Source organism: Neofelis nebulosa, chromosome 8 (genome assembly GCF_028018385.1).
Source record: "Neofelis nebulosa isolate mNeoNeb1 chromosome 8, mNeoNeb1.pri, whole genome shotgun sequence".
NCBI lineage: Eukaryota > Metazoa > Chordata > Mammalia > Carnivora > Felidae > Neofelis > Neofelis nebulosa.
The window spans coordinates 27,586,776-27,598,231 of record NC_080789.1 but is presented as its reverse complement, the minus strand read 5'-3'; the positions used below and the strand labels follow the sequence as shown (position 1 = coordinate 27,598,231).

The window sequence follows — 11,456 nt, the reverse complement described above, 5'->3', positions numbered from 1 at the left end:
ACACTTAACTTCTTTAATTTTCCTTGTCTATAAATTTCCAACAAATATGAACTACATGAACTAGACACTGCTAGTTACTTAGCCAATAGCCATGCCTGTTTCCTTCTTCCTCAGGAAGGACACATTCTTGATTACCAGACTCCCTCACGGCTAGATGTGGGCATGCAAAGCAGTTCTGGACAATGAGGTGCCCCGAGACGCACCAGCTGGAGTTTCTGAGAAAGCTTCTTGGAGGGAGCAGATTCAGCTTGTATTCACCCTTTTGGTTTTGCCACTTAGACTTTGCCCTTCTTCCTTCTTTCTGCCTAACAACCGGTTGTGATGTACAACGCTGAACAGGCATGTTGCAAACATGAGGAAGAAAGCCTCAGAGAAGGAGCTTGGGTTCTTGATGGCACCAAGAGGCCTTCATACTCATCCTGAAGTACCTGCTGCTACACTTCTTATTCCGTGAGAAACATAAATCCCTCATTTGGGTGGATGGAAGTTAGATTTCTGCTACTTGCAGTTAGGCCAGTCCTAAATAATACAGACTTCAGAGGGTTGTGGTGAACATTAAATGAGCTTATTACATAGCCTAGCACATAGCAAATACACAGTGAATAGTTGGTGATGATCACTATCATGATAATGATCATTATTAGTCATTACCATGAACCTTAAAGACAGGAACAAGAACAGGTAGCAATGGCAGTCTTGCTGACCTTCAATAGCACTAGTACAAAAATGCCTGTGATCTCTCAAGCACACAAAACAGTCACCTGCAGATGCGTGGACAAGAGATGTCCCCGTCAGCAGCTAATGAAGCCAGTTCTTCAAAGCGCTTGTCGGGGGGCGCCTGGGTGGCTTGGTCGGTTGGGCGTCCGACTTCGGCTCAGGTCATGATCTCGCGGTCCGTGAGTTCGAGCCCCGCATCAGGCTCTGTGCTGACAGCTCAGAGCCTGGAGCCTGTTTCAGAATCTGTGTCTCCCTCTCTCTCTGCCCCTCCCCTGTTCATGCTCTGTCTCTCTCTGTCTCAAAAATAAATAAACGTTAAAAAAATTAAAAAAAAAAAAAAAAAGCACTTGTCGGATCCCAGAAGCACAGAGAAATGAAATTCCACTTGGGAACGAGCTCTTTCTGTCTTGGAGGCCCCGCCTGGTTTCCTTTCTGGATAGGGAAACCCTCCATAGTGTGTAATGTGTCTCCTGGAATGGTGGGCTTCTCTGAATGACAAGCAAAGCACAACACTTTCAAGGATGTCATTATTTCATGGGAACACAGTATCTGCTAAGAAATCAAAGCCACGCCTAAAACCTGCTGACCATAGGGACACATGTTCAGATACAGCTCTGGGAAATGTAACTAGCTTTCCATCACCTAATTGAACTGCCTGCCAAGATCAGACACGGATGAGACCTACCTGGAGTCCTCCTGGAGTACTACAATCCATAGACCCATCCCACCCCGACCCAACACCACTCCAAGTCTATAGATACAGAGTGTGAGCCGTTGAAAAAACAAAACCAAAAACAAAACAATTGTCTGTGGGTCTTTGAGTTAAGCAGAATTAGGGTTCAAATCTCAGTGGGTTACCTACAAGCCAGGTAACTTTGGGCAATTTTCCCTCTCTGAGCAGCACTTTTCACATGTGTAAAACAAGGAGAAGAATGTTCATTTCATAGGTTTACCAAGAATCGAAGGCAAAGCTGTGGGTCATAGTGCTCGGCACAGAGTTGTCACTAATTTCCTTTCTTTCCCTAACAGTAGGATGACCCTGGCCGACTGACTTGCATTATCCATCCCCCAAGCTCAAGCAGTGGAACCAGCTCGGGTCAATGCCACTGAGTGCAGCATACTGCTTTCTGCCCTGTGCGTCATCATCTGTGTTTTCAGGCCACACTTGGGAAGCCAAAGCCTTCCCTGAAGCTGAGGTCATAAAGCAGAAAAAGACAAAGCTCTGCTTTCAGAGAGCAAGGCTGGCGGTGAGCAAAGCCATCTCTTAGTGGCCAACCTGCCCCCTGGGTATGGCAGTCCCCAGGAAACCCAGCAGGAAAGAGCTGGCCCACTTGGCCCTTCCACCCACCAGTCATACGTGACCCCTGGACAGAGCTAAGGAGTGGGGAGCTACTCCACCTAGTCTCTTCATCCTCTGGACACAGCACTCTTGTGCCCCAGCTTCGGACAGGATGGAATATGACAGTCACAAGATTCACACTTCAAGCCATGAAGCATACTCTTCTTGCTACATCACCTGGCAGGTGTCCTTGGCAGCTGGTTCCAAAGCTACAGCAGTATACACAGGGTTTTGCTCACCTACGTGTCATGGGAATGGCTACTAATGTTTTCCCCGCTCTTCTTTTAACCACTGGCTTATCTGGGGACACATTTCAAACAGGATTTGTGGTTATCGAGACTGGCTAAATACCTGCACGTTCATTTCTCTGTAATTCCATAAGCTGGCAATACAAAACCATGCAGAAACTGGAGGTTCAGGGCCCATATATCATGGCTTAACACAAAATGGGGTTTGTCAAGGGTGTAAGAACAGATGAACTGGTCATAACAAACAGTAAGTATTAGTTGTATGCCAGGATCTGTGCTAAGTACTTTACTTTCTATTATTATTACATAAATAATATTTAAAACATGGGAATAACTGAGGCTTCTTAGTATATTCTAGATATTAATCCCTTGTAAATTTCTGATATTATAAATCTTTTCTCATTCTGTCATCTTTTTTGCTAACTTTGCTTATTGTGTCGGTCCTTTAACAGATATTCTTAATTTTTAAAATGTAGACAAATCTATTACATTTTCAACTTATGGTTTGCAGTTTGAGAATCTTTAACACCTCTAGTATCTTCTTCTGTTAGCTTTATAATTTTTAAAAATTTTTTAAATGTTTTTATTTTTGAGAGAGAGAGAGAGAGAGAGAGACAGAGACAGAGACAGAGACAGAACACCAGCACGGGAGGGGCAGAGAGAGAGGAAGACACAGAATCCGAAGCAGGCTCCAGGCTCTGAGCTGTCAGCACAGAGCCCGACGCAGGGCTTGAACCCACAAACCGTGACATCATGACCTGAGCCGAAGTCAGACGCTTAACTTGCTGAGCCACCCACGTGCCCCAATTAGTAATTTTTATTTAATTTACATTATAAATTATAAATAAATTTATAATTTTACTTTCACACTGGCTTTCTCCTTTGAACATGCTTGAGATAGGCACCAATCTACTTTGTCTGTATATAATGAGCTGCTTGCCCACTACCAATTAGTGTTTCAGGCAATCTGTCCTTTCCCCACTGATTTATGGTGCCATGTTTATTCTATAACAGGTTCCCATTTAGACCTGTAGAGTTGGGTCCATTTCTGATTCTCTGTTCTTCTCCATAGATTTATTTGGCTGCTCCTACACCATTTCCACACTGATTTTACATGGGAGACCGAGTCCTCCTTTCTACTCTTCCTTTTCAAGACTGACTTAAGCATCATGAACTTTTATTCCTTTGTATAAGTTTAGAGTAAGTATGTTGAGGTCCTCAAAAAAAACTTGCCATAATTCTGACATTGAATTTATAGGTTAATTTTAAGGGAAACTAACATATTTATACATCAAGGACATGGCATATCTTTCCATTTATTCAGCTCTTCTTTTATTTTTTCAAAAATTATTTAATTAATCAATTAATTAATTTTTGAGAGAGAGAGAGTGCAAGTGGGGGAGAGAGGCAGAGTGAGAGAGAGAGGATCTCAAGTAGGCTTCATGCTCAGCACAGAGCCTGACATGGGGCTCAATCCCACAACCTTGGGATCATGACCTGAGCCAAAATCAAGAGTCAGATGCTCAACCAACTGAGCCACTCAGGCACCCCTCACCTCTTCTTTTAAAATGTGTAATTAAGTTTTAAATTTTCTCATAAAAGTATTTGTTAGGCTATTTCCTGCATACTTTATAGTTTGAGAATTGTATTTTATGTTCTATTATATTTTCTAGATGGCTTTGCAAAATTTGATAAAGACTAATAATTTTTTTTTTTTTAAACTGACCAGGTGTTCACCATCCTTGCTGATCTTTCATTTTACTTTGCTGATTAAATCTGTTTGTCCAATCTTTACATCTCCTTTTCCTTTTTCCTTCTCTTCCTGTTATGGCCAGAAATGGCAATATGTTAACCAATTTAACAGTTAACTGTTGTTAAACAGTAGCAGTGAAAGCAGAAAATGTCTCAGTTTTCTTTTAAAATCACATGGATGGTTCTTTACAGTTTTCAACAGCATCTATGACTGTTACACCTCAAGGTGGTAGGGAGAACAATTATTGGCCCATTTGACAGATAAGACTCAGTATTGTTGGGTTTTAGGGGATCACATGACTAGAAAGGAACAGAATTCATATTTAGGTCTCTGAAGCTTCAAGTTTTATACTACAGCAGACTAACTTACATCTAGTCAAAATGTATAAAATTGCATGATTTAATCCAGCAATACACAAAGCAAATTTTTATTGAGATCTTTTAGCATCCTGAAAAAGATGATCTAACATGATCCTATCATTTTTAAAGAGAACTATACCAGGTGATTATTAAAGGTTCTAAACTTCTTCAAAGTTTAAGACCCATATGTCCCTATCAGTTGGGGCTGTAATTCTATTAAGAATTTGAGTCTATACAATGGCAAACCAGTCACTTAAATTAATCAATCTTTTATATTGTTTACCAATTGTTTAACACTGGGCCTCATTCCAGAAAGGATTTTAAAGTGTTTTATGAGGTCTATCATATTTAAGCTGAAATGAAATTTCTAATAAAGGATTGGGAAAATATGGACTAAAAGGCAAAGCTGCTAAACTTGAGGAAAGAAATGCTCATCATTAACTAGAAATGTGTCTCCTAACTCTACTAACTCTAATACTTTATTATTTCATAACAATGGAGAGCATATGTACCCTTTATACTCATTTTAAACCATCATTAGTATATAAAAAGAATTTGGGTCTTGTACAATGGCAAAACAGTCCGCTAATTTGGTGACTTTAGGTAAACAAGTCAGCTCTGTGGGACAGAGGCGGAATGGGAGAGAAATATTAATCAGGTGGATTTTACTAATATCGCAATGCACCTACCACTTTCACTTGGTTGGACTTACTTCAACACTGAAGAGCTGTCATAAAAACAATACGGCTGTTTCCATTTTCAGAAGGAAAAATCAAGAAAATCTGTTTCTTAGTTTTGCAAAAGTGACAGATCTCTGGACAGGACTCATGAATTAAGCCCAGGTCTACTCGGCTAGCTCTCTGTAATCAAGCCCCATGATTCGCCCTTGGAAATCAATGCCTCTTAAATGCATGGAATGACATCTCCACAGACACACAAGCAGATGCTTCCCACAACCCCTTTATAAAACTAACCATCAGGAAGTAATAAGGGACTGCATTTGTTCCTGACAATCAGGGTATTTTTCCCCCCATTCTTGCATTTCCACTTAGGGAATGTGTGAGAGACTGTCATATCTCATGCCAATACTTGGAATGTGCACATTTATGCTGCCTTTTGAAGGGGAGCCAGGCTGAAAGAGCGAGAAAACACACATAAGGATGAAAGGGGCTCAAGGAAGAAGTATCAAAGTGTATCAGAAAAGGAAGCCAGAAAACCTAGTCTCTCTTAAACGCTGCTTTGTAAACGCAGTACTGAAATACAAAATGTAGCCAAGCAGAAGGCTTACATAACTGTGAACAAGATGAGGGGAAAGGACTTGTTCCAAATCCATCATATTTATTAGAACCACTGATTTCCCTTGAAATGGCACCTGTTTTACAGTGAAATTTACATACCAGCTAGCTAAAAAAAATTTTGTTTTTATGGGAAATAAGTATTGTCAGAAAGAATAATAGATTCCATTTTAAATCCTTAGGATTATAAAACTGAGCTTTTAACAAATGAAGCGAAAATTTTGGCTCCAGGACAGGATCATCATAAAGGCAGTGATTTCTGTTTAGTCTCTTCTTATCAGCAAGAGGGAAAATAAAATAACATCAACTGAAACTAATACAATTTTCCATGGCAGAATATAGCACTACAGCTAGTAATGCAGTGGCAGTCTGTGCTGAATGAATTTTCTATTTTAAAAAAGCCTATGCTTCTTAAACACACGAACTGTATGAGTTTATATCTGGCCAACTCTTGTCCCCACACCTGTTCATTCAGGCATTAGACTTAAGCGCTTTTAAAGCAAGTGAATGTATCTGTACAGCAACAGATAAAAATAAACTCAACTATTCTTGTAACATTATCAAAACGATCTGACCACATGGAAGATCATGTTTCATGGGATAAAGTGGTTAAATTAGATGTTTCCTCACGTTTTATGACTGGTTTGTCTTATTCACTGCGTATAAAATAGCTGACCTCCATTCCAGAAGCATGAGTAGCAACCAAATTTAATGCTATTTGCTCAGAGGCCCGAACACTGCTTTCATTGCCTCTGAGGCATAGCTTCTGAATGTGCTACTATCACACAGAGACCCAATATTTGGTACATAATAGAAGAGGAACATTTAATTCAGCCAACACTATATTAGCTCTGTGGGGTAACCATTTATACTTCAATGTTGGTCAACTCCTGGGAAATAAAGTTCAGGAAGAAGGTGGATAAGTCATTATCTTTTAGAGTAAGTTTATATACTTATGTGTATGTTTATATTCATATATGGAATCTCTGTAATAAGAAGTTCCCAAGCACAGCCAATGACAAGAGCAGACAGTAGTATCCTTCCCCAGCTCACTCATAATACGTTTGCCATATTGGCAATGGGTTCCTGAAAAATCCAGGTATGGTGGATTGAATCATTGGTCACAATTTTCTTCACATCCTTCCCATATTAAATTATTCATGCACATTCAGTATCATGTGACTCTGAAGAGCAATCTACTGCGGGTAAAATATTTTCCTCATCCTATTTATTTTGGGCGTGGCCATACAGCTTGCTTTAGCCAGTGCAATGTTCCTGAACATGAAATGAGGTGTAAATTTGCTTATGTGTGTGTGAAAAGAGCACGCTCCAGGAGGCCATTGGTCAAAAAAGGAGGCGCACCATGGGAGAGAGACCTGAACCCTGGAGTCCGGCCAAGCCCAGCGAAGTCATAGCCGATACACAGACTCATATGAAAGAAATAAATGCTTATTGTTTCAAGCCAGTTGTGGATGATTGTGCCAGATTGTTGTAGCAAAATGCCATCTCAGGACTTAACACATACTGTTCCTGCTACCAGGAATTATCATAATTACCGTGACTACTTAGTACATACCGTTCCTGCACATACTGTTCCTGCTACTGTTCCAGTTACTCTTCCATGTCCACTCTTTGTCCAGTTAACTTCTACTCATGCTTCATATCTTGGTTTAAATGTCTTCTATATGGGACAGATGTTGCAGACCACATTAACTCCTCTCCTACATCTTGTATTTCTCCTTTTGTAAGATTCATTACATTTATAATTATTTGGTCCATGTCATCCAATTAGACTATAAACTTATTTGAGGGATGGGGCCACAGTTCATTGGTATATTCCCAGCACACAACACACAATGGCTATCAGAGTGGATTTAATAAATAATTTGTTACGTATTTTTTTTAAGGCATGTGATTTTGCTACTTATGGTTGGGTAAGAATCTTAACTTTGTGGATTTCAGCCACTATAAAATGAACACAGTAATACTTATCTCTTAAGGTGATTATTATTAAATAAATTAACCAATCAATTCAACATTCCAAGTATCTGACACATAGGCACATAGATAACTTGGTAACTTGGCACTTGATAACTTACAGGGTTTTTGTTGTTGTCGTTAGTTTTTAAATGTTTATTTATTTTTGAGAGGGAGGTAGGGGCAGAGAGAGACAGAGGATCTGAAGCCGGCTCTGTGCTGACAGCAGAGTCCAATGTGGGGCTTGAACTCATGAACCGTGAGATAATGACCTGAGCCAAAGTCAGACGCTTAACTGACTGAGCCACCCAGGAACCCTGTAATTTACTGTTTTTAGTATGATAGTAAAGATAAAGACATCTCCTCTTTGTGTTAAAAAGAGATGTGTTTTAAAGTGATGTTTTGGCAGAAAAGGAAAATATTACATTGGATCACTACCAGTGATTGTTTGATTTAGATATTTTAAAATATCATGCTTAATTACCATGATGTGAGTCTGTTTTAAAAACAATTTAAGGCAGAATTCATCTGAGAAGAAACAGGTTTGCAATTGATACCTGGTTTATTTTAAAGAGTCATTAAGTGATTCCATCCTTTTGAAAAAGAATGAAATTCATCCTTTCTATTTTTGAAAAACGTTCATCTTTAATTCATTATTCAGAGTTGGCATTTATGTTTGTCAAAATATTGTTCTTCATTCCCATAGGTATCTTTTACATCAGTGGGACTTTATTTAATTTAAATCACTTTTTTCTTTTGCCAATAGCAACATATGTCCATCATAGAAAGTTAGAAAACACAGGTAAGAATAAAGACGGAAAACTTATTTCTGTAATCCTACCACCCCAGAGATAGCCACCGTGTATCATTCCAAATATTTTTATTCAAATACATTTAAAAAAATAATGATGAGGTTGTTTTTATATTAGTCATTTGGGTTTGATTTTTCATTTAATTACCATGACTATCCTTCTATGCCAATAAATATTCATCGACAATATCTTTTTATTAACGGCTTTCCATTGTACAGAAATACCATCATTTACTTGAGCAATCCCCAATTGTTGGAAATTTTCTTTCTTTCTTTCTTTCTTTCTTTCTTTCTTTCTTTCTTTCTTTCTTTCTTTCTTTCTTTTTTTCTTTTTTTTTTAAACTATTACCAGCAATGCTTGTGTGAATGAGTGAAGAGATACAATGTCACTCAAAGCCATTAGAAAATGGCAGCCATTGGGGTACCTGGATGGCTCAGTTGGTTAAGCATCTGAATGTTGGTTTCAGCTTAGGTCAAGATCTCACAGTTCGTGAGTTGGAGCCCTGTGTCAGGCTCCATGCTGCCAGTGCAGAGCCTGTCTGGAATTCTTTCTCTCTCTCTCTCTCTCTCTCTCTCTCTCTCTCTCTCTCTCTCTCTCTCTCTCTCCCTCTTTGCCCCTCCCCTGGTTGTGTTCTCAAAATAAATAAATAAACTTAAAAAAAGAAAAGAAAGTGGCAGCCACTTACTGGTATCTTGTAGTTCAGAGTACAATAGATCATTATCCTGACCATAGTCTGTTTCTTTCCTTATACTTCTTACAAAGAGTCCGGGACCATCAATGGAAGATGATAAAGGTGAGTAGGTAGGTAAGATTGGGATAACATATGAGTAAGGACTTCTACTTCTGGTCTCAATAACGAATGTACAAACCAGAACCTATAAATTAATACATCATCAAAAATACTGTAACAAAACATGGGCCCACATTTTGAAACAGGAATATTTCCCTTTCTGCAGCTACCACATCCATTTGTTTTCACAAACATTTTTTCCCCCAATCTGGTTGGTTGGTTTGACAAGTCCTGTGAGCTTCATTTTACAGATACAGGAGCTGAGACACAGAAAGGCTGACTAAAGTGTCCAAGGTCCCACAGATTAGTGGCATAGCCAGGGTCTGAGCCCACGTGTCCTGGCCCACAGACAAGTGCTCTTTCAATGCTCTCTTAGTTCCCTGGGACTGTGAATACTGGGAATTACTAAGAATAGAGATGAGGACACAGTGTGGCAGGGAGATTAGTGGAAATACAATGCTTCTGAGAGACAGCACGGAGACATCTGTTAGCTACTTAGCATGGGTCTAACATCCTCAGTCAGAGGATAGTAAATATCTCTGTTCATCTCTCTAAGGTGACATGACCATTGTTGCTTAATTAGAAATTTGTCCCTTAAAGAGCTTCAATATTCACAAAGGAAAGGTGCTGCTGAAAAAAGAAAATATTTTCTTTGCTTCTGTGCAAATGATGGAAGGGAGATTTGGCTCAGGTTAAGGAATTAGTGGAGTTACGAAAATTATCTAATGATAAGACTATACTCCTGAGTCCTTTGAATGGAAGGATCATGAGTCTCCATTGTACTTAACACACAATTTACAATACAGTGAAAATCTCATACAGTGCAATCAGAATTGCTAATTAATGGGCTAATCAGAAATGTTAGGGAGATAAAAAGGATACGTTTATGTTGTAATGTTATATTTTAACTTAAATAAATGTAAATGTATTCACCGATCTGGTGAAAGGTCTTGGTCCTTTCCCTTACTATGAGTTCACTGGAAAGGTTCCAAAGCTACATTTTTTTTTTTACCTATACCACACCCATAAGATCTTGTTTTTCATTTCCAATTTTTCTTTCCTTGTAGTGAGTGAGAACTTACAGACAGTTGTGAACAAAATACTGTAGATTTTATTATTTTTCCCAATCCTTCCTCATTAACTAATTGGTCATTACTGAGTCTTTTCAAAGCATTATTCCATTTATATTACATTTCATTTTAATAATTCTCTCTCCAGACTCGTGTTTCATTAGTTATTGTAATACTGAAGTAAACTGTGTAATTTGAATAATGAATAAAACGGGCACAAACATGTTCAGGAACAAACAATTCTGACTCTAAGAAGTCGAGAAGAGTCAGCTCTTGGGGAAAGAGATGGGCCAGCACCAGTGGACTTGGGTTTGGCCTATGGAGTTGTGTCTTTACCAAGGAAACAAGAGCATGGGTTTCTCCTATAGTCAGTTAAGTGGAACTTGGCTAAAGGAACACCCACCATAGTTTTCACTAGTTAACTGTTAATATTAAGCAGTGTCTTTGTAAACAATGCCTATTATCAGTCCCCGGAAAAAATTTAAATTATATCTGTCACACTTATACTTAGAGTTTTAAAGTCCCATCCTCCTTAACCCAACAAATCCAGAGTCTGTCAATTTGCCTTATTCAAGCACTAAGTTTGGGTTCATATCATCCCTCTTCTAAGTCCTTAAAAGACCCAATTTCTCACCAGGGTTGCCTCTCAAAATGGGAAGGAAGGGCTGGATAAATACATAGAAACTCAACGTTTGTTTTCTTCTGGGCACTTACAAACATCAGAAGCTTTCCTATTTTTTCTTTTTTTTTTTTTTTTTTTTGTTTCCCATGATTTGAAGGTACATTCTGTGAGAGATGGGACCTCATCTGTTTCATCCACCCTTGGATTCGTGCACACCTAGCATAGCACCTGGCACAGAGGAGCGACACAATAAATGTGAAATGAGTGACTGATTTCATCTGGCTGCCCTGAGTATACACAACATAAACGCCGTCCACACTGATTTGATCTCATTTAATTACTTTTTTTTTTCCTTTTTAAGTTAAATTTCTCCACTGTTAAAAGTTTTCCAATTGGCAAAAATGCAGTCTACAGAAGGTTAGATTCCAATCTTATACACATCAGGTCAGAAAATTACTTTCCTCCAGAAAATAA

General features: G+C 38.8%; 1 long non-coding RNA gene across 1 annotated transcript; it reads left to right on the top strand.

Moving 5' to 3' along the window:
• The first annotated feature begins 2,171 nt into the window (after positions 1-2,171).
• Positions 2,172-11,224, top strand: LOC131519100 (uncharacterized). Its single transcript, XR_009265461.1, has 3 exons — positions 2,172-2,551; positions 9,263-9,293; positions 11,140-11,224. It is a non-coding gene; the product is annotated as an uncharacterized LOC131519100 (long non-coding RNA).
• Positions 11,225-11,456: the final 232 nt, after the last annotated feature.